This window comes from Callithrix jacchus, chromosome 15 (genome assembly GCF_049354715.1).
Source record: "Callithrix jacchus isolate 240 chromosome 15, calJac240_pri, whole genome shotgun sequence".
In the NCBI taxonomy this organism is placed as follows: domain Eukaryota; kingdom Metazoa; phylum Chordata; class Mammalia; order Primates; family Cebidae; genus Callithrix; species Callithrix jacchus.
In genome coordinates this window covers 30300321-30314151 of record NC_133516.1, presented here as the reverse complement: position 1 = coordinate 30314151, position 13831 = coordinate 30300321, and the positions used below count along the sequence as shown (strand labels likewise).

The window sequence follows — 13831 nt, the reverse complement described above, 5'->3', positions numbered from 1 at the left end:
TTTTTTGAGACAGAGTCCTGTTCTGTCAGCCAGGCTGGAGTGCAGTGGCACAATCTTGCTCACTGCAACCTCTGCCTTCTAGGTTCAAGCAGTTCTCCTGCCTCAGACTTCCGAGTAGCTGGGACTACAGGCGTGTATCACCCTGCTTGGCTAATTTTTGTATTTTTAGTAGAGACGGGGTTTCACCATGTTGCCCTGGTTGATCTTGAACTACTGACAGGTGATCCACCCTCCTCTGCCTCCTAAAGTGCTGGGATTACAGGTATGAGCCACCACGCCCAGCCGATTTTCTTTTAAGTTTTAATTTTTATTTCCAATTCAGAGGTAACTCGTGCAGGTTTATTACATGGATATATTGTATGATGCTTAGGTTTAGGCTTCTGTTGAACCTGTCACCAAAATAATGAACATAGTAACCCTATATATACCTTTTTAGTTTTTCAGCCTTTTCCCTTCTCCCCTTCTGGAGTCACCAGTGTCTGTTGTTTCCATCTTTATGTCTATGTATATCCAGCATTGAGCTCCCACTTATAACTGAGAACATGTGGCTTTTTTGTTTATTTCTGCATTAATTCACAGGATGGCCTCCAGCTGCATCTATGGTGGTGCAAGGGACATAATTTCATTCTTTTTTATGCCTGTGTAATATTTAATAGTGTATATGTACCACATTTTCTTTATCCAATCCACTGTTTTTTTTGAAAGAGAGAAAGAAAGAAAAAGAATGAAAGAGAGAAAGAGGAAGGGAAAGAGTGAGAGAGAACGGGAGTCTTGCTTTATTACCCAGGCTAGAGTGCAGTCTAAAAATGGGTATTGAAAACCTCTTTTATGCCAATAATTGTGCTTAACAATGGAGACAGGAAGGAATAAGGGAGGAAAATAACAAACAAGCAGCTAACCAATATTTCATTTAAACCTGTGAAATGCTATGCAATTAAAAAAAAAAAGAAATGCTATGCAATTACTGACGAGTGATTTACTTCTAATTATGTAGTCACTTTTAGAGTAGGTGTGATGTGATGCTGAGAAAAATGTATGTTTTGTGTATCTGGGGTGGAGATGTTTATTAAGTTTACTTGTTCCGCATCTGAGTTCAGGTCCTGGATGTCCTTGTTAATTTTCTGTCTCATTGCTCTGTCTAATATTGACAATGTGATATTAAAGTCTCCCACTATTAATGGGAGCCTAAGTCTCTTTATAAGTCATTAAGAACTTGTCTTATGTATCTGGGTGCTCCTGTATTGGGTGTGTGTATATTTAGGATCGTTAGCTCTTCTTGTTGCATTGATCCTTTTACCATTACGTAATGTCCTTCTTTGCCTCTTTTGATCTTTGTTGCTTTAAAGTCTATTTTCTCTTGCAACTCCTGCTTTTTATTTATTTATTTATTTTTGCTCTCCGTTTGGTTGGTGAATCTTCCTCCATCCTTTTGTTTTGAGTCTTTATGTGTCCTTGCATGTGAGATGGGTCTGGATGCAGCTTACCGATGGGTTTTGACTTTTTATCCAATTTGCCTGTCTGTATCTTTTGATTGGGGGCTTTAGTAGATTTAAATTTAGGATTAATAATAATATATATGAGTTTAATACTGCCATTTGATGCTAGCTGGCTGTTTTGCCCATTAGTTGATGTAAATTCTTCATTATGTTGATGCTCTTTACTTTTTGGTATATTTCTGGAAAGGCTGATACTGATTGTTCCTTTCTATGTGTAGTGCTTCTTTCAGACCCTCTTGTAAAGCAGGCCTGGTGGTGATGAAATCTCTGAGTACTTGCTTTTTCACAAAAGATTTTATTTTTTCCTTCACTTACGAATCTTAGTTTGGCTGGATATGAAATTCTGGGTTGAAAGTTCTTTTCTTTAAGCATATTGAATATTGGCCCCCACTCTTTTCTGGCTTGTATAGTTTCTGCTTAGAGATCTGCTGTGAGTCAGATAGGCTTCCCTTTGTAGGTAACCTGACCTTTCTCTCTGGCTGCCCTTAGCATTTTCTCCTTCATTTCAACCCTGGTGAATCTGACGATTATATGCCTTGGGGTCGCTATTCTTGAGGAATATCTTTGTGGTGTTCTCTCTATTACCTGGAGTTGAATATTGTCCTGCCTTGCTAGGTTGGGAAAGTTTTCCTAAAGAATATTTTCCAGCTTGGATTCATTCTCTTTGTCACATTCAGGTACACCTATCAAACGTAGATTAGGTCTTTTCACATAATCCCATATTTCTTGGAGACTTTGATTGTTCCTTTTTATCCTTTTTTCTCTAATCTTGTTTTCTTGTTTTATTTCATTGAGTTGGTCTTCGACCTCTGAAATCCTTTTTTCTCCTTGATCAATTCAGCTGTTAAAACTTGTGCATACTTTGCGAAGTTCTCGTGTAGTTTTTCAACTCCATTAATTCACTTATATTCCTCTCTAAATTGTCTATTCTCATTAGCATTTCGTCAAACTTTTTTCAAGGTTCCTAGCTTCTTTGCATTGGGTTAGAACAGGTTCTTTTAGCTCACAGAAGTTTCTTATTATCCACCTTCTGAAGCCTGATTCTGACAATTCATCACACTCATTCTCCATCAGGCCTTGTTACCTTGCCGATGAGGAGCTGCGATCCACTAAAGGAGGAGAGGCATTCTGATTTAGGATGTTTTCAGCCTTTTTGCGCTGGTTTCTTCCCATCTTTGTGGATTTATCCACCTGTCATTTATCCACCTGACTTTCAGATTGGGTCTCTTAGTGGATGTCCAGCTTGTTGGTGGTGATGTTATTTCTGTTCCTTTGTTTTCCTTCAGCAGACACCCCTCCACCACAGAGCTGGACCTTCCCAAGTTCAGCTATGCTTGCTGTGAAACTCTCAACCATCAGCATTTCCAATTGCTGTTTTTTTGTGGGTTAAGGGACCAGCTGAGCCCGATCACCTGGCTCCCTGCCTCAGAGCCCCCTTTTTTTCTTTTCTAATTGAATGGTCAATTCTCTCCCAGGTGCCCCAGTCACCCACCAAAGAGGCGCCGGGATCTATGCAATTTCCTGTGCAGCTACCCTGCTGGCTGAAACAGTGGCGCTGAAATTCGTGGCACTTTTCTGCCCAGAATCTCTTGGTCTGGCTCCTGGCTTCACTCCCCCTCTCAGTCAGCTGAATGGGTGACTCTGCCTTCTCAGAGCTCCAAACGCCAACTAAAAGAGCACCCAGTCCTGCATACTCCGCACTGAGAACTGCCATGCTGGCCAAGAGAGTCATGCTGGCGACCTGTAGGTCTCCTTCTTTGGGAATTTCCTGGTCCGTAGGCAACAAAAATTCGTCTGGAAGTCTGGTGTCCACTCCCTGTGCCTTCACTGGGAGCTGCAACCCTGAGCTGCTGCTAGACAGCCATCTTGGATCTCTCCCCAATCCACTCTTGATGGGCACCTAGTTTGATTTTATGTCTCTGCTATTGCAAATGGAGCTGCAATAAACATGCGCACGTACAGGTGTGTTTTTGGTAGAATGATTTATTTTTTTATTATTTTTTTTTAATTTTTCTTTTTTTTTTTGACAGAGTTTTGGTCTGTGGCCGGTCTGGAGTGCAGTGGCGCGATCTCGACTCGCTGTAACCTCCACCTCCCATGTTCAGATGATTCTTCTGCCTCAGCTGAGTAGCTGGGATTACAGGCACATGCCACCACGCCCAGCTAATTTTTGTATTTTTAGTAGAGACAGGATTTCACCATGTTGTCCAGGATAGTCTTAATCTCTTGACCTTGTAATGAGCCCACCTCAGCCTCCCAAAGTGCTAGGATTATAGGTGTGAGCCACCACATTTCTGCCGAACAATTTATTTTCTTATGGGTATATACCCAGTATTGTGATTACTGGGTTGAATAGTAATTTTATTTTTAGTTCTTTGAGAAACCTCCAAACTGCTTTCCACAGGGGCTGAACTAGTTTACAGTCTCATCAGCAGTGTATAAGTGTTCAGAGATTTCCTTGATTCCTGACTTTTTCAAAGTAAATATTACAAAGCAGAAATTAATCTCATCTTGAGTTTTAAGAGCCTAGTTTTCTGTTATCCTCCTTCAGATCCATCCTTGGGCTTTCTCACACTTCCCTTTCCTTCTCCTATACTGAATGTAGCTGGAAGTAGACCCATCCTGAGGCTTGTATGTAGCATTCTCAGGAGCAGAAACTTTTGACATAGGAGATGATCCAAATAGGACCAAGAGAATTATGAAAAGGGCCAAAAGTGAGAGTGGAAGTCATAAAAAGTAAGAAATTTAGAAGCAGGGAACATTTGGTTATCTTGGGAGAATTTCTGGAGAAACAGATTAATTAAATAAGCTCTTTGTGAAAAAAATTGTTTTAATGAGTTGACTAGAGAAACTATTAGTGACTTCCTAAGCATGGGCTGAATTTGAGCATTGAGTTAGGACTTTTTCCCCCTATTTTGACTTTGTTATCTACATATGATATACTGACTCCAAATGGTAGAACTTTAAAAAGAAATTATTCCAGAATACTGATCATTTTAGGATCACTGTTTACATTTGCCTAAGTATCTTCTTGTATTTGTTAAAGTGTTTCTTAGTGGCCAGTTCAAGCAAGTCCTCTGTTGAACTCCTCATGATAAGTAGCCCAGTGTCTGTTATCATAACCCTATCCATTTTGTCCTAAGACCATCTCGCCCCATGAGTAGGCAGAGGCTGCTTCAGTAGCTCTCCTACCCCCACTCTATGCCACACCATTCTCAGTTCCTTAAGAAGGAGTATTTAATCAGGGACTCACTGTGCCTCTCACTCCATTCTCTACATCTGTCGTTGAGCTTCTGTCTCTGTAAGCATCTCTCATACCATTGACCTTCCGCCCCAGGAGCTCATGAGACCCCAGCTTCATATCTCTCACTCTCTATGCATGCCACACCACATATAGGCTTCCTTCACTGCCTTACTCTCTTTGCCAACTGTTTGCATCCTGCTTCTCTGGCCAAGAAGGCTCTTTGCCCCACTTTTTGCCTACCTCCTGCATTCCTCAGCTGTGTATGGCATGGCCTTCACATTTACTGCTGTGGCAGCCTCACAATGCACTTAATTGTACTGTAATCACCAATTCATGTGTTTGAATTTCTGTACTAGAGGATATACTTTCTGAGGGCAGGGACTTAATCAGATGTCCTTGTTGACACAGAAGCAGCACATCACAGGTCCTTATTTGAATGTCTTGAATGAGTGTATGTCAGCATCGTTGTCATATTTGGGAAAGTGGAAAGGATAATCCACCTTTGGAGACAAGTTTAATGGGAACAGTCAACAAATAATGACAATACAGTGTATTTGTATGGTACAGCAGTTGTACAGATACTGCTATGGGAACACAAAGGAATCTCTGGGAGATGGGGAGAGGGAGAAGTTATCAGAGAAAACATCCTATAGGTGAAGCTTTGGGGAATGAGTCTTTGTTTATCTTTCCCTAATAAGCTTCCCTTTTGTTATTTTGTGGATTTTCTTAGAGGGCCTAGAAAAATAGGGGGCTATAATATAGTGGAGTTTATTATTGGCAGATGCAGAATTCAAATGGCGATTGGGTAGTTCCCACTGGCAACCAGACGTCTTGCTGTCGTTTGCAAAGCAAACCAATCCGTTAGTCTTGAATATTGGGATAACCCTGAGCACTAATATATCTAGTTTTTCAAGGAGCTCTTTCCTTAGCACTAAGTTGCTTGGAGCACTCTTCAAAGAGTGAACCTGCAGGTCTGCCAGTTTTTTAAACCTTCTGAGGGACCTGTTGTCTGTCCCATTAGCAGAGTTCGAATCTCTTTCCACTTCTGTCCACTGACTCCTGGACACCAAGGGACAATGTATAATGGCTTCACTTCTCTCAGCCCTGCAGAAATTTCCTTGTGTTTTTTTTTTTTTTTTTTTAAATTATTTAGGCTGAGCACGCAGCTCATGCCTGTAATCCCAGCACTTTGGGAAGCCAAGGCAGGCGGATCACGAGGTCAGGAGTTCAAGACCAGACCGGCCAACATGGTGAAACCCCTTCTGTACTGAAAAATAGAAAAATTAGCTGGGCATGGTGGCTCATGCCTGTAATCCCAACTACTTGGGAAGCTGAGGTAGGAGAATTAGAATTGCTTGAACCAGCACCAGGGAGGCAGAGGTTGCAGTCAGCTGAGATCACGCCACTGCACTCCAGCCTGGGCTACAGAGTGAGATTACATCTCAAAAAAAATAATAATAATAAAAATTAAACATAGCTATTTAACTTAAATTATATAACTTTCCTACTTTTTTATTTTTTGAGACAGGGCTCGCTCTCTTGCCCAGTCTGGATTACGATGGTGCAGTCATAGCTTGCTGCAGCCACAAACTCCTGGGGCTCAAGTGATCCTCCCTCCTCATACTCCCAAGCAGCTGGGACTACAGGAATGAGACACTGTGCCCTGTTAATTTTTTGTTTTTTTAAATAAAGACAGGATCTTACTATGTTGCCCAGGCTGGTCTCAAACTCCTGGCCTTAAGCGATCTTCCCACCTTCTCTTCACAAAGGGTTTGGATTATAGGCATGAGCTGCTGTCTCCAGCTTTTTGGCTTTTAAAATATGTTACGTTCTAGTCAGATCACACAAAGTATTTCATAAATATTTTCTGAATAAAACACAGCTGAAAATGTTGGGAAAATACTCCCCAGACTCCATCCCACAGGGCTGCTCTGCTTGAATTCTTTCATGGTCGACCGTTATTTTCTTAATCAGCATTTGGTGTCAGCTGTTTGTGGCAGGAAAATTCTTTGTGTGAGACAGTCCCTACCCTCTGAAAGAATGTCAGTAATTCAACTGTATTCGTTATAAATTGTCATGGTTTCTGAGCAAGTGATTCAAAAAAAAAAAGTGAGAGTATGAAAAAGCACCCAAAATGGAAGTTACAAGGTTCTTTATAATCTAAACATGCTAGTCACATTTCTTCTGCCACATCCTGTTGGTCACACACACCAACTCTGGATCTGGAGTCTGGAGTAGGTGGGTAGTTTTCAGTGGGGATGGTGTAAATATTAGAAAGCAGCATCACTGGCCGCAGCTTGGAGACTCTTTCTCAGACCAACCAAAACGGGTCCTTTGAACTTCTAAATGCCTCTCGCTCATTTTGTGTATAATTAAGACAGCCTCTTTCTCACCCTAGCACTAGCATCCTATCCTTTCCTGTGGGAAGCAAAGCTATGAATGTTTTCCTACTGATGATTTCCACACAGAATTCTTGTGAAGATTGAGAGAAGTATGGCATATGCCTGGCACAGTGCTAGCACATATATAGTAAGTGTTTGGTAAATATATGCCTCCCATTATGCAAACCAGTAATCTACAAATATATACGAAATTCTTAAGATTTGTAAGCCATTATTGGCTTTTTGAGCATTTATTGGGTCAGTTACTATGCCAAAGCACTTTAAATGGATTTACTCATTTTATCTCCCTGCAAACTATGTGAGGAAGCCATAAGCAAGAAAATAATATTTGCTTTGAATCTCCTTATTCAAGAATCCAGCAGTGATGCTGGATGACAACATAAGCTACTTTTTTTTTTTTTTAGCCTTTCTCACATTCCAGACTAGAGCTTAAACCTCAGATCACAGGAGTCAGAAATGACAGAGCCAGATCTCCAACCTGTTCGTTCAGCTCTCTGTATTTATCTAGTACTTCATAATTTATAAAGAAATGAACTTTTGGTATTTCATTTTAACCTAGGGACTATGAGATATATATGCAGCTTCTATCATCCTTCTATTACAAATCAATAAAGTTGATACTCCAGACAGTGAATAGATCAGCTAGGAGTAGAGGCACCTAACTCTTCACCTCCCATACTGCCTCAGTTCATTTTAGAATACACTGTTGCTCATCTTTACCCAGTAAGCAGTAGCTTTAGGATAACATTTTTTTTTTAAGTGGAACATTTGATTTTGTTTAAATAGCAATAGGTTTCAGAAATTAAGACTTAGAATCAAATATGAAGTTTTTTAGAATGATTTAAGATCAAATTTCTTTTTAGTCTTAAGTATTTTGTAATTAAATGTACCCATATAAAAACTTTAGGGCCAGGCACAGTGGCTCACTCTTGAAATCTCAGCACTTTGAGGGGCCAAGGCAGGCAGATCACCTGAGGTCAGGAGTTCGAGACCAGCCTAGCCAATATGGTGAAACCCCATCTCTACCAAAAATACAAAAATTAGCTGGGTGTGGTAGGGGGGTTCCTGTAATCCTAGCTATTTGGGAGGCTAAGGCAAAAGAACCACTTGAAACCAGGAAGCAGAGGTTGCAGCATGCGAAGATTCCTTTGTACTCCAGCCTGGACGACAAGCGAAACTGTTTCCAAAAAAAAAATCAAATTTGTTATAGGTATCATGAATTCAGCTATAATTAGTAGTAGCTCTTCCAGCTCTCTCCTATTAGAAAGTGTTGATATTAAAGGAAATGCAGTTATGGAAGTTACAGAGTCTGTCAGGAAATTGGTGTGAGAAAAGCACTGCAGTTCAGGGGAGGGTGTTGAGCTTCCAGTGGGTCTGTCACTCATTGTGTCTGTAGACTGAACAGCTTTTGATGCCAGGCAGAAACACATAACAGTCAACAAAGCAGGTTTTGGACACTGGTTGTGTTGTAGACTAGAACTACCTAGAGAGAAGTTTAGGGCCTGGGTCCCGCATAAGCCATTTACATTTGAATGCTTTTTTAAAAGACCCTTTGAGGGAGGCCAGTGAGAATGGGTTTGTGAGCTGATTCCTGTAGGAGTTCAGTCAAGGTGGTAGGAGAAGTTATAAAGGAAATTATTTAAAAATATAAAATTATGAAAAAATTATAAAGGAGAAATTGTAAAGGAAAAGCACAAACCTTGGAAGGCCGGAAAGTCTTGCAAAAGCCTCAGAATAAGATTTGGCTGAAGGCAGCCAGATTCTCTTACCAGGTGCCTGCCTGCAGCTTAAGTTAAATAAAGAGGATGTAAAGAAACTGATCTAGTTAAGTTAGTTTACTTAGTCCTCAGAACCTAGCCTTTAATCATCTGTGGGACTGCTCTCTCCAAGGAAGGTGACCATGTTAATTATCCACAAGTGTCTGGACTCAAAGCCTTTGTCATTAAATCTATACTGAATAAATGCCCACGGCACCAGCTGATGAAGGCAGTGGCTGCTGACTCCTTACAGCACTCTGAGTCAAGGGAGTTAGGAGGATGAAGTCAAAGAGATCATGGTGACCAAATCACAGAAATTCTTATAAGCCATCCAGGGGCCTTTTGCTTTACTCTGAAATGTGGAATTATCACAGGACCTTGAGTTGAGGACTAAAGTGATCTTCTTTACAGTTTACCAGTGATTGCTCTGACTACTGTGTTATGGAGAGTAAATTATAAGACAGCAAGGTTGAATCAGGGAGACTTTTGGTGTGGAGGCTGTTAGGTTAATGCATGTGAAATATGGTGGCTTGGACCAGGGTGTCATGGAAGTGAAGAGAAATGGTGAAGTTCTGGATGGATTTTGAAGGTAGAGATAATGGGCTATCCTAACAAATAGTAAGTTTAGAAAGGTTTGTTATATTTTATGACAAACTAAAGAAGAAAGAATGGCCAAAAAGAATTTCATACTGTCCCAGTATAACTGTATTTCACTTTGTTTTCTGTATATTTGTAGTAATTCATCTCTGTGCTACCTGTCATACAACTGAATCTATTGTTCAACATTTGCTACTACGTTAAAGGTAGTTATATTTGAGATTCAAAAGCCATACCCAGTAGCAGATTCCGTTCTGAAGCAGAAAGACATGTGGCCTCATGAAGCAAGCACACTGCAACAAAGATAAAATGACTGTCACAATAATGATGCAGACTCCTTTTTGCATTTCTGCAAATCCAATCATGGAAGCAGCGAAATGCAATTACATTGTTTTCTTTTTCCTCAGGTATAAAAAGGAATGGATATGTCTATTTTGGATTTGGGTTTTCTTCAATGAATTTCTCATTACTGATACCAAACATTGAAAAGGAAGGTGTGATTATTTACTTTAGTTCTGAGGCTTCAAGTCTCAGCATGTTTCAGTCCTTGGCATTATGGATAGATTTTTGTGGCCCTCACTGTCTTTTACTCTTTCCCACCCCCCTCCCTGCTTTATGCGAATAGAAGGCAGAAGAGCTTTGTGTGAACTTCAGCTGCACTTGCAGCTGTGTATGCATTTTGTATCTTGGTGTTGAAAGTGCTCTGTTGTGTTAGATTTCACTTGGATACGGCTGCTTTATACATACACAGTGAAGAGGGAGAGGAAGGCAGGGTTTTTGAAAGCAGGGGAAGTGGGGGTTCAGGATGTGTCTTCAGAGCAGGGCCATAAGCAGCCTTGTGTGAAAAACTGGGTTCGCTGGAGCCTTTGTTATTATTATTATTAAAAAATATTTACATATATGTGTGATTTTTTGGTTTTTTTTTTTTCCTCTGAGACGGAGTCTTGTTCTGTTGCTAGGCTGGAGTGCAGTGGCATTATCTTGGCTCACTGTAGTCTCCGCCTTCTGGGTTCAAGGGATTCTCCTCCCTCGGCCTCTCCAGTAGCTGGGATTACACGTGCACGCCACCACACCCAGCATTGTAATCTCAGCACTTTCGGAGGCCAAGGCAGGCAGATCACAAGGTCAGGAGTTCAAGATCAGCCTAGCCAATATGGTGAAACCCCTGTCTCTACTAAAAATACAAAAATAAGCTGGGCATGGTGATGGGTGCCTGTAATCCCAGCTACTTGGGAGGCTGAGGGAGGAGAATTGCTTGAACCTGGGAGGCAGCCACTGCACTGTGGCCTGGGTGACAGAGTGAGACTCCGTCTCAAAAAAAGAGAAAAATTGTCCAATTCCCAGTTTCATTTCTATAGATGATCACTGTTAATAGTTTATATCTTTCAGAACATTTTAAATGTGTATATAAATGTGTTTATACATGATCACAAAGTCATTTTATATACTTGGATAAATATTTTTGTGGCAACTTGTTTTTTCACTACTCATTCAGGTTATCTTATGTAACTGACATCAAAAATAATGCCTTGATGACCATCCTTACACACCCATACATACAGGATTCTAGGACAGATTTGCAGATTCCTAATCACTGGGTCATTGGTTAAGTGCATTTAAAGTATGACCAGTACTGCGAGTTTTCCCTCGGATATTTCTAATTAACATTGTTTCTGATTGTCACAAAAGTGAATGCAGTCTTCAACTTGATTACCAAAAATAAGGTGTCTAGAACAAGAAAAGGTATTTCCTTTGCGTGATGAGGCCAAGATATGGTGGCAAGCTCTGCTGCATTGGCACCAGAGCAGAGATGGCCCTCATAAAGAAAACTGGTAGCCTGTTATTTGGGCCTTGCTCTCAACTCATAGGACCTGTTTAGCCCACATTGAAACTTTAGTTTAAACTGGGTTGTCTTTCAGGTATATGTATGTATTTAATCACATATGCTTTCTAATTCTTCTAATTACTTTTTAAAAATTATCTTCTAAGTTTTAAAATGACAGATGAAACTCAGAAAATAAAGAGGATAATACAGGCTAGCACATGTTGTAGAAAAGGAAAATTGGGCAAATTTTTCTTCCCAGCTTAGCCATCTTATCCTTTTAACAGATTCTTTTTTTCTTTCCAAGGTTAATACCTTGATATTAAGGTAAGCCCCCAAAGAAAGACTAGTTTGGTTAAAAACAGAACTGAAAGTTCAGCTAGGTAGTGCTGAAACCAGAATTACCTTTTAGAGTCACTGCTCCCTCCACTAGCAGTTGAGCTTCTTTATAAAGCATATCTTGACCTAAATTCCATAGTTCTTACATAACGGTAGGACTACAGCCAAGCTGTTCAGACCAGTAGTCACTCGACAAAAACATAGATAAGAGGACATTTTCTGGCCATCTCTTAAGCAAATTCATAGAGTCCTAAATTCCTAGAAAGAATGATTAGAAGAAAGCAAAACTACGGCCCAGTGGTGCAATCGGTTAGCATGCAGTACTTATAAGAAGAAAGCAAAACCAAGGATCTGTAGCCAGAATATTTAGATTTCCCACCCTACCTTTTACAATCATTTTGCCTCTTACTTGCTAATCTGATTAGTCTTCCTACAGAACTGGGTTTCCAGAAGATTCTCTTGTTGTTTACATCTTACAACTCCCTTCTCATCATGCACACAGGAAACTGAACCAGGACAGGCTTTACCCTCTTCAGATCACCTTTCCTAGAAAATGAAGAGCCCACACTAGACTATTAGGACCATGAGTAGAACCCTGTCTTACTTGTTCCTGGTAACCCTCAACCTCTCTCAAAACATTTCGTTTTAGAAAATCTTCTCCCTAAGGAAACTCTGCAAGCCAGTTAGCAAAACCCAGGACATAAGCTATACCATTTACTCTCTTTGTTTGTTCTCCTCCCCACCTGCTATTACGTCTTCTCTTCATACTGTGTTCATGGCCTGTCTTCCCACACCCCATCTGTCCATGGAAATACCCTAGTTGCTACTCCTGATAACCACTGATGCTTCTCACTCAGCTTCATAGGGATTCTCCCCAGGCAGCCCTCTGCCAAGAGCCCAGATTTTTAGGCTAATTCTCATGCTTATTCCATCTAGTTTTTGCAAATAATAGTATGTTGTATTTATCCACAGAACTGACTGCCCCCAAAAGCTAAAACATTCCACCTCCCTAGCCTATTAAATGCCTCAGAATAGTTCTGTGCGACAGAAATACAATGTGAGCCATATATATAACTAAAATTTTTTAGTAGCCAAGTTAAAAACAGATGACACGATGTTTTACATAATCCAGTATATGTAAAACCTACATGTATACATTGTTTGTATAGGTGATCTATGTGAACAATTTTTTACATTAAGTCTTCAAATTTTACTGTGCATTTCATCCTGACAGCACATCTCATTTCATGTTAGCCACACTTCAAGTGTTCAGTCTCTGTGTATGGGTCGTGACTGCTGTATTGGACAACACAGCACTACAGAGTAATTCCCAGTGGCTCAGATTTTGCTATGAAAATGATGGGAAAGGGACATTATTAAAAAGAAGTGGGTTTATTAACCCTCCTTATGCTTATGGTTTTTATACTACTTCCAGAGATCTGGATTTTCATTTTCCTGCATGTTCAGGTTGATTTTCTTTATCAGCTCGGAATTAAATTAATTTGGGATAGACTTCATTCTCTGAACTAAACATATAATATTGTATTTCTTTTAATTCTCATCTGAGTGCCAGAAAAGATTATCTTGAATATGGAAATGGCTTGTAGTGTTTAAGATTCATGCAGATTTTTTTTTAGGCAACTAAAATATTCTGTGAATGTGTCACCAAGTATAATTTTGGGTACTTGAAAGCTAAGATTTGCAGTGGCACTGCCAAAGTTCCACATAGAGAAATGCATATCTTTGCAGCTAAGGCCACATCAACTCATGTAGAGTAATTTAACTCTGGTGTTATGTTCTAAAATAGACAATAACCAACATCCAGAAGAGAGCACATAGGAAGGTTGGGTGAACTTGAAGTATTAGCATCTAAGGAACTATTACAAGGACAAGAGAGGCTTGTTTTACCTGTGGAAGTCTCAGACAGCATGGAAAGTATTTTTAAATATCTAAAGGCCTGCCAAACATAGAGGGGATTGCATGTGTCCCAGTGAGCCCAACGAGCAGTAGTCCTACTAGGGGAAGATTACAAGGAAAGACTTGGACTCAACATGGGGAAGACTTTGACTGTGGTAACACATGTCCAGATGGAAATATGCTATTCAAGAAATAATGCCTTTGTTCTCACTGTAGAAGGTGCAAAAAGTGAGGTGGTGATGTCAGTGTAATGGGAT

General features: G+C 40.2%; 1 protein-coding gene across 9 annotated transcripts in view; it reads left to right on the top strand.

The window, feature by feature from the left end:
* SMARCC1 (SWI/SNF related BAF chromatin remodeling complex subunit C1) overlaps positions 1-13831 on the top strand; it is a 187391-nt gene that overhangs the window by 149441 nt on the left and 24119 nt on the right. The gene's annotated exons all lie outside the window — the stretch shown is intronic.